The 12,050-nt window shown below is 38.8% G+C and overlaps 1 long non-coding RNA gene across 2 annotated transcripts in view; it reads right to left on the bottom strand.

Moving 5' to 3' along the window:
- Positions 1-12,050, bottom strand: part of LOC139638433 (uncharacterized) — an 84,004-nt gene that overhangs the window by 37,642 nt on the left and 34,312 nt on the right. The window contains exon 3 of one of the 2 annotated variants that reach the window (XR_011694770.1): positions 8,657-8,869. The exons of the other annotated variant lie outside the window; for it this stretch is intronic. This is a non-coding gene — a long non-coding RNA (uncharacterized lncRNA). Of the gene's footprint in view, positions 1-8,656; positions 8,870-12,050 lie in introns of those variants that run through there. 2 annotated transcript variants of the gene reach the window in all.

Here is a 12,050-nt window from a genome sequence, read left to right as displayed (position 1 = left end):
CCTTCAGCCGAAGGTAAAACGTGAAAATCACCCAATCTGTCATGGCTTTGAGGCGGGAGGTTTTCAAATGACAACAGAGATCCACAGATTATAGCATGAGAGCGCATGTTTGGACAAGTGAGCACATAAAATACGCCGGAGAGAGAGAGAGATTGCTTCACCGTGGAGCTACGTACGTCTTTGCTCGATTGGGTGCAGCTCTCCAGTCCAGTCCTAATGTGCCGATGGAAACGATGGCAAAAATCAAGCCCAAAAGCACCCAAAGCATGTCTGTTTCAACACCTTAATGACTCGCACTGTAATAAAACATGTTGGTAAAAAGATAAATGAAAATTATCTGAAGCCGGGCCTTTGTTGCCACCTCGGCCGTTGCTTCAGCACGTCCTTGTTTCCACAGTTTCAGGTTGAGGATGAACTGAAAATTAAATATGTACATGCCTCATTACAAAGAGAGCTGATGTTTTGTGGTGCTTTTGAGGTGGATTTTTTGGAGTGTCCATTGGCCGTTAGGACTGGATCGGAGAGCAAGCAAGCGAGACGTGAAGCAAGTGACGAGATTTTGGTCGGGAACGATCGGGAGAGAGGATGGAGGGTCGATTCTCGATTCCATCACGACGATTCTGAGAATTGATTCTACAAATAAGCTGAATTGGAGTCGACTCCTGTTGCAATCTCGACTCCAAACTCTGGAATCAAAGAAACTCTGGAATCAAAGAAACTCTGGAATCAAAGAAAGAAGAAGTAATTAATTAATTCTGATTGATTTTAGGCCTATCTATACTAGTCTGTGTTCGATTGCCTTGGTCTGATCCATATCACAACAAGTGGGGAGAGGGGAGGGAGAAATTCAAGGCTCATTGGTTGAATGCCAACCAGTGTGAAACTTACATTTTTGTGTTGATTTTCATTTGGAATCGGAATCGATTTAGGATCGATTCCATTACAAGGAGTCAGAGTCGGAATCAAAACCCCCCAAAAAATGCGGAATCGTCCATCCCCAACGATCGGTGTGATTGAAAATGACGGGGAAATAGGATCCGGCTTCGAAAATGTTATGCTGCAAGAGTGAGAGTGACACAGACTTCAAATCAGTAGGGCACAGATGAGATAAGAGGCAGGCGGTGAGGCAGGTTGCCCGGCGATCGCTCAGCACATGACCACTCTACCTCAAATTAGCGAAGCGTTTCCTCGCACGATGTGGTGTGTGACTGATACAGGAACACACAGAGTCACTGATAAACCAGCAGCTTCTGATAAATAAACAGGTTATCAGGTGGGGTTACAGGAATATGAGTGTGTCTTGGTTGAAAACATGCCATCTGAAGTCGGCTTGAAGGTAAAACAACATTCTTTCGTCTTTTTTTTTTTTTTTTTTGCGTCTGAAAAACAAAACCGAGAAAGGTTTGTGGTTTCAGGCCAAGCCTTACTATTCAGGGAGTGTTTGACAGGAGGCACTGGTGTTGCTGCCTGCTGACATTTAAACATTTTGTGTGTGTGTGTGTGTGTGTGTGTGTGTATGTATGTATGCCATCTGTGGAGTCAAATCAAGCCTACGCACTCTCAACACATCAACTCTCTTCACTCTCTCCATTTCTCTCTCCGTCTCTGCAGCCCCTCTCACACGTTTCCCGCCTCAAGACCTGCGTGGTGAAATTTCCGGGAATCTTTCCTTCGCGACGTTAGTGTGAACGAAAGCTGTGATATTCCCGGGTCGAGCGTGCAAAAGCTTACGACAGTCTTACTTTCACGTGGAGCGAGCGAACCAATCACAGCAGACTCTGGGGTGTATTTCGTTCTGCAGCTTTCTCACGGCAAGCATTTGTTTGGAGCGTGAGTTGAAATTAAGAGTATTTTTTGTCTGGTAATTGTGCGGACTGAGAAGAGGGGAAGCTTCCAACCGTCCGAGCGGTTAGGTTAGCAGGCAGCCACAGCAGCTCCTCATCCTCCATTTTTCTAAAACAGTAACAAACGTCTTCCGTCAATGAACCTTAAAACGCAACATCTGGCCTCGATCGCCTCGCTATCCGGGACCCAACCGTCACGTCAACTGTGAATGCTTTCTTGGATGGGAAATTTTACAGATAGTAATAGTGTGAACAGGCCGGGGGGAAACCGCTACCGCAGCCGGAAAATGTAACGGCAATCTGATAAGTGTGAAAGGGGCTTTTGTCTCCGTCTCTTACTCTCAGGTATAGAGGGCTTTCAGGTGATGTCACGCATCCTCTGGTGGCCATATTGGAAGTCTTCAGCTTTTGGCAACAGTGGCTGTAAACAGCTGGTTGCATTTCCAAACATACGAGTTGTCCAGAACTCAATAGTCATGGTTAGTTATCGTGCTGCTTTTGACTGGGAACTGATCATTTCATCACTGATCCATCTGATTGATTTAGTGTTTAGATCAGTGGTTCTCAACCTTTTTCATATCAAGGACCCCTAATTTAGTCCACATTAGGGCCACGGACTCCCATTTGATGAGATTTTGTGTCTTGGACCCAAATCTGAGAATATTTTTATTGTTAGATAAGATTTTGTCCAGATTTCCATGACTATCTGTACTGTAGGTAGAGAGATAACAGAGAAACTATGATCAAAATAGTCATTCTAAAATGACAAAATAATGAAGTTTAACAATTCATCAATTTGCTGGGGACCCCCTGGAATGCCCTCAAGGACCCCTGGTGGTCCCTGGACCCCACGTTGAGAACCACTGGTTTAGATCATGTCAGCTTGTTAGCTAGCTAACCATAGTATCTGGTCATCACTGCCTTGTTGTTAACACATCTGATTAGCACACTAGTTAACGTGTTAGTAGTACCTAGCGTTAGCATGTTCACATTAACATCAGTGTGTTTGCTGGCTAGTTAGCTAGCTAACAGTTTGTTCAGGTTAACTGAGCTGACTCTTCTCAAGCTGCAACTCAGAGTGTTTTGGAGTAGAGACTAGGGTTAAAGACAAGACTGTTTACTGTGTCACAGTAACCTACATTTGGAAACTAATCCACCTTATCACACTATTCACTTTTATAACGTTACTGGAGCCACAGCCACACAGCTTCTACCTGTTCACTAGGCTATATTTAGCCACTAGCTATCAGCTAATTGTCCTCTAGAGCTCCAGGATGGTGTCACTGTGGTTGCTAACACACAACAAAGTCTCTAAGGAGTCTGACATGTTGCTGCAGAAAGGGAATCAGTCCCACATTATGTCACACACCTGCATATAATTAAACTCTGTACTCCGTCTCTTCCTCTCCCTTCCTCTTTTTTCCCATGGGAACAAAGAGAGAGATCCAGGGTCCTATATCTATACTTTGTCCAAACTGCATATTTTTAGACTGTGTCACATGTCACAGGATGATCTGCCTGCTATTTACAGCTGTGTGCGAGATTCAAATGAGTTTTTTTGTTTTGTCTCCACAGCCTTTTAATCTTAAAGTTCAAGGTTCATGGTCGACTGCTCTAAATGCCATGGCAGCGATGTGTGGAGCACCAGGAAATGCAGCGAACAGCGGAGAGGAAAGTGACATTTCTGACAACAGAAGAACTAACACAGGTGGTTAATATTTAACGTGATTTAGATAGTGATTAGAAGTAAATGACTTTGCTCACGACTACTGCTCCAATAACAGTGGTAGCACCTTTATCTGTTTGCTGCATCTCTCATGCATTAGTACTGCAGACAATTATTTCATATGCGGAAGAAACAAATTAGTATGTTGCAACGTAAAACTTTAATGTCTCTCAGTTAGTTACTGGATCACTTCATGGAAATTATAACAACTGGAAAGAGAGCAAAAGTTGATTTTTCCAGATAATTCCTCTTGGGGACGGAGCTGCAGCAGGTGTTCAGTTATGCAGAGAAAAGTGGGACTATGGCTACAATGACTACATTACAATATAGTTGTAGTAATAGTAGTAGTTGTAGTAGGTGTTGCTGTGATAGAAGTAGTAGTAGTGGTGGTGGTAGCAGTAATAGTAGTAGGCTACTTGTAGTAGTACTTGTTATTCTAATAGTTGTAGTGGAAGTAGTAGTAATAGTAGTAGTAGTAGTAGTAGTAGTAGTAGTAGTAGCCTAATAGTAGTAGTAATAGTAGTAGTACTTGTTATTGTAATATTAGTAGTAATAGTAGTAGTACTTGTTGTTATAATATTAGTAGTAGTAGTAGTAGGTGGTAGTAGAAGTAGGCCTGGTAGTAGTAACAGCAGTAGCAGTAGTAGTAGCCTAACAGTAGTAGTAATAGTAGTAGTGCTTTCTGTTGTAATATAAGTAGCAGTAGTAGTGGTGGTGGTAGCAGTAATAGTAGTAGGCTACTTGTAGTAGTACTTGTTATTCTAATAGTTGTAGTGGTAGTAGTAGTAATAGTAGTTGTAGTAGTAGTAGCCTAATAGTAGTAGTAATAGTAGTAGTACTTGTTGTCATAATATTAGTAGTAGTAGTAGGTGGTAGTAGAAGTAGGCCTGGTAGTAGTAACAGCAGTAGCAGTAGTAGTAGCCTAACAGTAGTAGTAATAGTAGTAGTGTTTTCTGTTGTAATATTAGTAGTAGTAGTAGTAGTAGTAGTAGCAGTTGTAATATTGCTGCAGTAGTAATAGCAGTAGTAGTAATAGTAGTAGTAGTACTTGTTCTAATATTAGCAGTAGCAATAGTAATAGTTGTAGCAGTAGTTGTAGTTCCTTGCATCTATTCTGTATTAACCTGCAGGACTGACACCTGCTCTTATGAAATTAAGTAGTAGTAGTAGTAGTAGTAGTAGTAGTAGCAGTATTAAAAACAGTAGTGATAGTAGTAGTAGTGATTATAGTAGTAGTAGTAATAGTAGTAGTAAAAACACTGAAACCTGCTCTTATGAAATGCAGTAATAGTAGTAGTAGTAGTAGCAGTATTAAAAACAGTAGTGATAATAGTAGTAGTGAATATAGTAGTAGTAGTAATAGTAGTAGTAGTGGTTCCTTGCATCTATTCTGTATTAACCTGCAGGACTGACACCTACTCTTATGAAATGAAGTAGTAGTAGTAGTAGTAGTAGTAGCAGTATTAAAAACAATAGTGATAGTAGTAGTGATTATAGTAGTAGTAGTAATAATAGTAGTAGTGGTTCCTTGCATCTATTCTGTATTAACCTGCAGGATTTTTGCAATTCTCTGGTTTTGCTGTGATCTGTATTCTCACTGTATGAAGCATGAGCCTTAAATCTAAACCTTTACATAACATTTAAGTTATATTATGGCCTCAATGCTGAAAAAAATGCCGCCTGTGCATCTCATCTCTAACGGCATTTTTTTTTACATTGGAGAGGAGAGATGACTTTTTCAGTGGGAACCGTAATTTTGCAAAGTGGATGAAAATCAGTGTGTGGAAGTGTTGGTGTAAAAACCAACAGTGTCACACAAGTTTACAATAGCTGTCAAGGTGACTTGTCACTTGGCAAATACCAATACAAGATGTTTTTGCACAAGAGCGTGCCGAGGGATGGAGGGATGGGTGTGTGGGTTGGTACTGTGTGTGTGTGTGTGTGAGAGACAGAGAGAGACAGAGAGTATGTGGGTGTGTGAGTGTTTACGTGCGTGAGAGAGTATGAGGGTGTGAGCAGGTGTGTGTGTGTGTGTGTGTGTGTACAGCACAGTGTGCGTAGGTGTGTGTTGTGAGCGGGACAGGCTGACTAAACGATACTAATCTCTCATTTCCATGGCCGGCTTGCCTCATGTCCGGATCCTCGCATCGTTTCCTTATTCAACTTCGCAACAACAACGAAACAACAGGAACGTCGAGTGTTTTCCCTCCAGACTCAGATCTCCACCTTTTTAAAAAACACTGACACCTGCTCTTATGAAATTAATGATGGCACAGAATTAAATCACACTACTTTTTTTTATTAAACTGAGACTTGGTAACTTAAAGCCCCTGGCTGACAAAACGGCAATACTTTTACACACAGGATCCTCTGCAATTTAGATACATTGAATTTTGTGATTCACAAACTTTACAGAAAAATAAAAGGTGTGAACTGGAACTGGAAATGGTTCTTCGGAGTGATATTAAAAGGTTCTGAATTCTTAGTTATTGGATGGTGGGTGATTGCATAAATGTGGAAAATAAGTAAGTACCGACACAATAATATTTTGTACTTAACAATACTTGTCCATAGGTTAATACACAGGAATAAGTCCATTGTAAAGTGTTACCAAAAACTTTAGATCTGGTTTACTCAGTTTTGTATATGCATAGTTGTCTACATACTGCAGATTGCACAGGCACTTTCTTTCTTTCTTTCTTTCCCAGTCTCTGCCAGGACTGGTTTTTATCTTTGTTTATTCCTATTTGTTTTAGTTTCTTATCGTGCTTTTTCAGAATTTTCTTCATCTTGTAATATCTATCTATCTATCTATCTATCTATCTATCTATCTATCTATCTATCTATCTATCTATATTTATAAGCCCCATGATCACTCCAAATGTCTATTTCTACTTCAACTGTCCCTTTAAATGTAATTAATACAGTTTCTAACATCATCAACAAGTCTGTGTGCACTTGTCCCCACATAATGCATCAGGTCAATATGGTTTGAATGTATAAGCTGATGTTTTGTTGCAGATGTAAATGTGGAAAATAACCAAACCCCTCCATAGTAAATATTGTTCAATTACAAATGAACAATGCAGGCGGAAAGCAGAAATGGTTCTTCTATGGAATCACTCCGAAAAAACATTTTCGCTTCTAGTTCACACCTTTATTTTTTTTTTTCTGTGTGTAGCCTACATCTCTCACTGACGTATGAACGGGACAGTAAGTTGTTGTTTTTGGGTTTTTTTTTTTGACGCTGTTATTGTTTCAACATCATTTAACAAGAAGCCCTGACCTACAAGCATGTGCACAGATCCATCTACCGGATGATTTTGGGGCCGATCCTCTCGTCTTATATCGGGTGAAGTGAGTAATGGGTAAAGTCAGTAGCTGCTGCCCTGAAGTAGATGTTAAAAGCCTTTTGTATGCATGAAGGAAATCAAAATCATTGCTAAGCTTCAATCCGATAACACGTTCTTGATCTGTAACTGTGTCATTTTCTGTTAAACATGCTTGTGTGCGTCACCGGCTACAAAATGAAATTACACTTCACTTACACATTTCTATATCCCAGCAGTGCAAAGAAGCAATATATGAGAAGTGTGCAGAGAGAAAGCCACAGCGGGTACACAGGACGTTCCTCTGCCTCTGCACTGATCATGTGTAATAAATACCGTAAGTGCTAAATAAAGAAATAAGAGGTGGAACGGTATAATTCCTCTCTCGGGACGATGATGAATTGAACAGAGCCGGTTAGGTCACTCCGGTTTCACCCTGAAAAATGCTGCTGCACACTTTGGATTCAGTTTTTCCCCTTTTACTGAAAGTCAGCAGTGAGTTCTGCAGAAACACACACAATTCTACAGTTTCTGCAATAACATACAGTAACCATGTTGGGGGAGAAGGGTGTTAAGATGACTCATAACTTTAATAGTAACCCGTAATGTGCTTCACGTTCATGCCAGCAATGATTTTTTGTAAAATTAGGTGTCAATTTTTCCCCAAAAGGCAGATATCTCAGTTTAGAATGAAAGTATTTATAGTTGAACTAGTATTTATGAGATCAGATTCTTGATTTCTCCAAAATCTATTAAAGAACAAGCACCCATACAGATATTTTCCCTATGTTGCTTATGAAAGGAGAAGAGAATACAAGTCTAAATTTAAATGTTTTTTTTTTACATTTTAGGCATTCGGCTTATGCTTTTATCCAGACTGACTTACAGTGAGTGCAATAGTAAAATAAGCTGCAGTTTCTAGTTCACCAGCATTATACTCAGCCAATAGTAAGGAGCCACAACACCCACATAATAGTTTGAATACAGACTGAAACTCTGTTAAAGGACATTTTTGAGTTTGGTAGCACTTGGCTTTACAATGGCTTTATTCCAGTGTATTAACCTGTGTTTTAACCAATGGAAACATATTGTAAGTACATAATATTCCTTTGTAAGTAGAAAATCTTCATAATACATGATGTACTGACAATAATTGCTTCATTTAAATGGTGTTGTTACACTGTTGTAAGTAAATTATGTATGAGTGAGATTTTCATCAAGTACCTACACAGTAATATTTTGTACTTACAATACTTGTCCACAGGTTAATACACATGAATAAGGCCATTGTAAAATGCTACCAAAAACTCTATTTCTAAGCCTCATGATCACTCCAAATGTCTATTTGTACTTCAATTGTCCCTTTAAATGTAATTAATACACTTTCATCACCAATAAGTCTGTGAACACTTAGGCTGCTGCCATTCTATACACTGTCCACATAATAAATCAGGTCACTATGGTTTGAATGTATAAACTGATGTTTTGTTGCAGATGTAGAAAATATAAATATCTACAGTAACAGAAAAACACATTTTCCTGTCCTGAGAATCTTTTTGGAAAGGCTGAAAAATAATTATTGATGTGGAAACTGGATTTAACTGAATTATAGTAATATATATTCAGGGATGTAGTGGAGGGTAAACCCACCTAAACTCAATTTACCCACTTTTTCAGTCTGACATAAATCTATATGAGGTAAACTGATGATATTCAGACTGGAAAATGGTGTCAAACTGATGTAAGTTGAAGAAGAATGGGTCTTTTAAGGGGGAAAAAGCATAAATTAATGCTTTCCTGAAGATATATAATTGATGTTTGTTCATGCTGGTGGTTGTTTGCCTCATGGTGATCAGGTTTCAGTTCACCCACCTGTTTATTTCCACTACATCACTGAGAATATTTCTCTCGTCATGAAGCTTCCCACCAAAAGCTACCGGCTTTGGTTCTTGAGCCGTAAAGCTACAAATCTGCAAGGAAACCAGACGACACTGATCAGAGTGTAAATGTGCAGTAAATGTGTTTACAGCAGTGCAACATTTCTAATATGCATTTTACCGTTGAGTTAAAGCGAGAGGCAGCAGCGGGGTGAATATTATCTGCTTCACAACCGCAGGCATCCAAGCTGAGTCAGAAACACACAAACACACTCACACCAGATTAAAGACGTGAAACTTTATATATTCAAAGTTCAAAGGAAGCGAAATTCAAACTTTGCAGCTGATTTCATATCAGCCTGTTTTGACTTTTTGTTGCTGAAACATTGAGAAAGGTGACCAACACTTTCATGCCACGATTTTTTTTTTTTTTTTGTTGTTTTGAAAAAGGCTCCGTTTTAAATTTGCTTTCTGATTTCCCTATCGTGTATTTTTCCATCAGCATAGCCCACCGTTGAAAAAAAACACAGATATGATTATTTTGGGAAAAAAATATCTATGTATTCAATTATACAGTAGATTATATACATTTTATGTAAAAAAAAAAAATAATAATTGTGGTCTGTAGGCCTATTACAAAATTCAAGGTGACCTTTACAACAAAATAACAATATGGTAAGCTATATTTTAGAAGGATACATCACGGCAAAACTATAAATTATTTACAATATCCTATAGGAATATAGTTGGAAAACAAGAGTCTATTATGACAGACCTGAAAGCAAAGGCTTTTTCAACTACAACTTAAAGAATTATGTGATTTTATGAGAGAAAAGTATAGATAAAAACAGAGGGATACTACAGCAAAACTATACATTCCATTATAAATATTATAGGAATATTATAGGGACACGATAGGAGATCAAAAATAATATAAAATATGATAAAGTCGCCATAAACTCACTATTTAGCGACACAACTCCCAACAATAGATTTATTATAGTGATTTTTTATATAAGGGAACATAGCAGATACTTTTTTTTAGGGTGTAACTATAAGTGACGCACTTTCCAAATTTATTTACACATTTCTAAATCATATTTGTACATTAATTACTGTTTTGTGAATCGAACAAACTTCCTTCCTTGGGTGTGAGAGAGCGAGAGGAAACCGCGAGCAGGAAAACCAGGCGCGTCTCTGAGATCTAAATGTCAAACTGTCTGTTCTCATTTCACACAGGAAGCTTATCTCCCGTGACATTTGATTATCGATTGTTGTTGTTTTGTTGTTTAGAAAGTGATACCGCCTGGTTTTAAGACTCTGTCCTCATCACGCTTCTTTTTTTTTATGTCCTGAAAAGGAAATCGCGATGCTTTCCATTTTATTCTAACACGTCTGTTATGATTTGATACGAACAAATCGGGTTTTAATGAAGGGAAATGTCTTAATTAGTCTCTTAATTAGGTCTTAATTAAGGCTGCAAATAGCCAATCACAGGTGGATTTCCTCACGGTCGCGATATTGATGGATTTTCTAATAGATACAGAAAATCTAATGCCGTCCTTCCCTCTCCATATTCCTGCATTAATACTAGTGTGATAGGAAATGTGTTATAATAAAGTGATAATCCTATTGACTAATCGATTGATACTGCAAGAAAATGGCGAGTAGACTTATTTTTGTCCCGCAAATGTCACGCAACGTCCTCCATTACGCATCGGAGTGGCGCATTTGCAGCATAAAGGAACAACAAGATGGAGCAGGAAGGGAACCCGGGAATAAAAACAGAGGAAAAGGCCACGAGGAAGCAAAACATTTGACTTTTATTCGTCATTTTAATTCTGGTTGTTTCCAAATTTGACACCAGCCGACACCAGACTGCCTGAAAACAGCAGAGGCTTGGCGTTTTTGTTTTTTTTTAGGTTTGGTTCAGGCCTTATCTTTGGCCTGGGAGAGTCCAAATGTGATCTTGTGGTTTTTATTGTTATATTACAGAGCAAAGATGAAGAAAAAAATCCACAGAAATTAATTTGGAAGCAAGAAAATCCAATCATGATCAGGAGCAGCGTTTCCTCTGAGCTGAAACTGCGGTGACTTATACATGTAATAGTTTATCACACTGATCAAATAATAAACATATCTTGTCAGTGATCAGTTATGGATCCAGTTTCTCCGCAGAAATTTTGGCAACTGATATCAGATATAAGGACTTCGTCATATCTTAGGATTTAATACTGACGCCTCCAGTAGGCTACAGATATTTTTTAACGCATTATCCCGACCTGGACAGGCTTGTTGCAGCTTATAAATACTTATAATAAAGTATTATTTCCCTCTATCCATCTCAGTGTCTCCAACACTAAAACACAAAGTGTCTCAAAACAAAGAAACTAGTTCTAACTCGTATAAATTCAGCTTCCAGTGGCGCAGCAGCAAGTCTCTTTGTTATTTAGTTACTGAGATATTTCTTTGAAAGCAGGAATGTAAGGTCATTTAGCCGTGAATTACACTGCATGGGAGAGTCTAATGCAGTTTTTCGATATAATAAAAATCACACTTGACCTGTGTTTCTCTTGAAATCCTGGTGACAAAGTGATATCGACATTTTCTCCTGGATTTTAGAGTAAAAAGCGTGTCGGACACCGGAGGTCTATACTGTGAAAAAGACTTTATAACAGAGGTGGGCGTGTTTTTTAACAAGCTACAAATTAAATTACTCGAAAATTACTCAAAAAATAGAGGAATAAAATCCAAAATGTCGCAGCAAAACCTTAATTCCATCTAGGAATATTATAGGAATCATATCTACTGATACCATGAGAGATGGAAAAATACCACAAAGCAGCATTAGACCACTATAAACTCAATATTGAGCACCAAAGACATAATATGATGGCCTGTAAGAATATTATAGGAATATCATAGGAGTATTATAGTGATTTTCTTATTTTTGTCTGTCAGCTTCTGCATCAGAGGACGACGAGCTGCCATGTAAAACCTTGATGTAAAGATAATCAAGACTTTAATAAAGAATGTTATTATGAAAAAACAGAGCCTGGTGGTTTCTGTTCATATCAGATGGAATATGAAGCGATGAGCATCTGGACTCCGGCCTGCTGCTGCTGAGGAGTTTCAGAGACAGAGACAGAGGGAGAGGGAGAGACAGAGACAGAGAGAGAGGGAGAGACAGAGACAGAGAGAGAGAGAGAGGCAGAGAGAGAGGCAGAGACAGAGAGGGAGAGAGGCAGAGACAGAGACAGAGAGAGAGAGACGG

The sequence above is a fragment of the Centroberyx affinis genome, unplaced genomic scaffold, assembly GCF_046629955.1.
Source record: "Centroberyx affinis isolate AG114_WGS23_722 - 3 ecotype Tasmania unplaced genomic scaffold, CSIRO-AGI_Caff_v1 ptg006357l_1, whole genome shotgun sequence".
NCBI lineage: Eukaryota > Metazoa > Chordata > Actinopteri > Beryciformes > Berycidae > Centroberyx > Centroberyx affinis.
The sequence above is the reverse complement of the archived record's forward strand: the minus strand, read 5'-3'. Positions and strand labels throughout refer to the sequence as shown.